Below are 4054 nucleotides of genomic sequence, written 5' to 3'. Positions count from 1 at the left end.
TTAATTAAACAATCTTGATTAATTGAAAAAATAGCAACAGAGCCCTAGAGTCCCAATCTCTACAATTCTAGTTTTCTGTTTATCCTTCTGAATTTTGCTTCTTTCATCACACTAAAATATTTCCTCAGAATACTTGTGGAGTTGCTGATTGAGAGAATTATAGCCTAGTGGAAAGAGTCTTGGCCTTAAAAGTCAAGAAAACCTGTATTCAAAATCTTTGATAAATATGAGCTGTCCAGTCTCTGAGGGAGTTCCCTAAACCAGTAAATCACAGACCTTTGTTAAACTTTGTAGGTGGAGGGATTTCCCTCACCTGGAATTTAGAATATCGATTAAATCACAGCTTCCAGTCCAGAAAAATTGCTGGTTAGAGTTTCCTTGTTGAAAGGAAATCTACTCTGTATATTTTGAGAAGATTGTCACTTTGGTTTGGTTTCTGAATCAGCTAAACACTGACTGCCTGAAGCAAATGGAAATTTGGTCATTTTAAAGTCTATTTCCTGCTGACAAAGATATAACTATTGCTCTAAGAGTAAATTTATTCAACTTTTGTATTCAATCATATACATTTGTGTCTGTTGTATACTCACACTTTAAATTAAATGAAAATTATATTCTAATTCCAATCACAATCCTTCAAATTATGAACTTAAAACAAGTTATTTTGCAAAGTCTGAAACTGTGATGTGACAAGTCTCTAAAGGAATATTAAAGAGGGATAAAGAAAATTTCCAGCAAGAATTTCAGGGAAAAATTCCACAAAATCTTAAAGGTCTCTGCTTCTCTGTATGTTTGGGTTTTTTGTTCGTTTGTTTTGCTGAGGCAACTGGAGTTAAGTGACTTGCCCAGAGTCACACAGCTAGGAAGTGTTAAGTGCCTGAGACCAAATTTGAGCTGGGGTCCTCCTGACTTCAGGGCTGCTGCTCCAATCCCTGCACCACCTAGCTGCCCCTTCTCTGTGTGTTTGTGCAACTTTAGCTTTGTTTCATTTTGTGGTAAGAGATGAAATCACGAGGTTTCCATCTATAGTTAGACTACAATTATCAGGAGTCTTTAGAGAAAAATGCATCTGAGTTGTCTGGATAACTACAGTTACCTTTTTAAGCATCAGAACTCTTTTAGCTAGCCATCTGAAAGGAAGCCTGTGTAACATGTGTTATATACTTCCCTACCTGCTAAACATAAAATGTCAAATTAATAAATCCTTTTCTTAATAATTCAATTATCAATATGAATGGGGGCAGCTAGATTGCATAGTCAATGGAATGCTGGGCCTAAAGTCAGGAAGATTCATCCATTCCAAAGGATCAGACACATCAATAATATAAAAACAAATACACATCAATAGCAATAGCAATTATTCAGTAAACTGTCATTCTCCTTTAAATTTACTGCTTCCAATCTACTGGGGCCTTGGAAATCAAATAACTAAGGTTATCTGATTAATCAACAAATCAAATAATTAAGAACTATGGTAAATAAGTATAAGTAAGTGATGACTAAAGTTTTAAGAAATTCTCTTATGAGTAAAATACATAAACTTTGGTATCTGGACTTATAAGTTTCTTAAAGATAAAGACTGTCTCATTTCTCTATATGCCCAGCTCATTGCACATAGTAAGTGCTTAACAGATGTCTATCTCTAGCACTGTTTTCTCCTAATTGTGCTTTTATCTGATCTTTCTTCTTCAACCTCTTTTGCTAGAGGGTACTCTTCCTATTAATGTGCAATAGGCATTTCCCATGGATTTTCCCATTTCTTCTCTCTTCTCTGGAGATTCTGATTTGTGTGTGTGTGTGTGTGTGTGTGTGTGTGTCCAGACCTAATCTCTTTTCCCTGAACCTCAATCCTGCATTTGCCTAGTGGACATCACAAGTATGTTCAGTAGCCATTCCAAACTCCAGCTCTGCCACTGACTACCTGTGTGACACTGGATAAAGAAAGCATTTACTCTCTCTAGTCCTCATTTTTCTCATATGTAAAATGAAAGATTATGGGGCAATTAGGTGGCACAGTGGATAGCCTGCCAGCCCTGAAGTCAGGAGGACCAGAATCCAACTCTGACCTCAGTCACTTAACACTTCCCGGCTGTGTGACCCTGGGCAAATCACTTAGCCCCAATTGCCTCAGCAAAAAAATAAAAATAATAAAATGAAGGAATAGATATTCAGTTCTAGATCAATTATCTTATGACTGAAGTCAAATCTATTGTATTCCCCTTTGAAGCCCTTTCTCTCTAAAAGTTTTTCACTGGAGGGCATCATCATCCTTCCAGTTATTCAGGTTTATAGCACTGGCATCATCCTTGAGGTTTCTTTTTTCAAACCTTTCCCCACTGTCACCTCATTTACCCCATTTTATTAGTCCTATCTTTATAGCATCTTCCATATCTCCCCCCTTCCCTTCACTATTGCGACCTTTAACCTAGTTCAGGCTCCCATCACCTTTCTCTTGGACTGTTTTGACAGCCTTCTAATTGGTGTTTCCTGTTTCTAGTACTTTCTCTACCCAATATATCCTTCACTCATTTGCTAAATTTATATAAAATAGGGATTTTATCATGATACTTCTTTTCTCAAAAGTCTTCAGAGGTTCTCTATTATTTCTAGAATAAAGTAATAGGTCACCTGTAATCTGGATCCCACCTACCTTTCTGGTTTTACCTCATATTATTCTTTTTATTTCATAATGTTCCTACCTAGAGGCAATTAAGTGATATAGCAGAGCAATGGTGTGGAGTCAGAAGAGTTGAATTCAAATCCTGCTTCAGACATGTAATAGAGGTGTGCCCCTGAGCAAGTCATTTAATAGGTCTGATTTACAGTTATCCCTTCCACATCTGATGTCTCTGCAATCTGGAAGATATGTAAAAAAAAAATTTTGGCCCTCCCTTCATACCAGAAGTCTGAATTTTTTTCTTCTTTTATGAGGCATTTACAGTACCTTATTGTAAAATCTGGGGTAAGTATTTGGTCATAAGCTTTGGGTCATCTTCTGACCTTCCCCTGTCATTTCTGGCTTCTGCAAAACTCTCCCCAAAATTCCCATTTAATTATGTTGACTAGTGATATACTGAAACCATGATGTGTAGAGAGTCGGAACTCTGGAGAAGTTTGGGGAAAGTCAAGATGAGGAAGGGATACCTATACTTTCCTCGGCTGTAAGATAGAGAGATAATAATAGCACCTCCCTGGAAAGGTTGTTATGAAGCTCAAATGAGACAATATTTCTTAGCACAACACCTGACACATAGGATACTATAATTCTTCTATTGAATAATAATCCCTTGTTATTATGATAAAAACAGGTAGGTTTTTTTAATTTACTGTTTTTTTTTTAACTTGGACAGATGAGGTGTAACTTCCTCAAAATAACTCATTACTGAAGTTTTTTTAAATTAGAATTTACAGTACGCATTTATATTTTGCAATTATTTAGTATAATCACTTCTCAAATTTTAAAGCTCTTGGCAAAGAAATTTGCATTTCACCTTCATCTTGACTTTACACTCTGGAAATAGATCCCTTCAGGTCTACATCATCTGGCACACAAGGCCAGCAGTTGGATACATCCTCCTGCCAATCAACATTCATCTTCTCCAAGAAGCGCTGGAGTAGTTGTTGCACGATCCTTCCAAAGTGCACTGTCTGTATATAGGGAATATCCTGTCCTTTGAGGACATGGGAGCTCCCAAATTGTTAGATTCACAAGTTTATCTCCAAAGTTTAAAATGTTCATCTAAGATAATAGTCTCAACAATCCAGGAGGAGTGCTCTAGCTGGAGCACCAGGGAGCCGACTGTTTACACCCCAGTATACAAGGTAAAACATTAGAGGTAAAAGAGAGTCAGGGAACAATTATTTCCTGGTTCACTCTCCCAGAGCCAGGCTGGTCAGATCTTCCATTAAGGGTTCTAAGGGGAAAATTTCTTGGAGGGAGTTTCTTGTCGATAATCATAAGCTTGAGTCCCAAGTGATTATATTTCCTTCCCCTCCCCACAGGTGTTGGGTGCCAGGAAGTAGAGCCCTAGTTCCATTTAACCACAACATGAAA

The sequence above is a fragment of the Sminthopsis crassicaudata genome, chromosome 5 (genome assembly GCF_048593235.1).
Source record: "Sminthopsis crassicaudata isolate SCR6 chromosome 5, ASM4859323v1, whole genome shotgun sequence".
NCBI lineage: Eukaryota > Metazoa > Chordata > Mammalia > Dasyuromorphia > Dasyuridae > Sminthopsis > Sminthopsis crassicaudata.
This window is presented reverse-complemented; position numbering follows the sequence as displayed.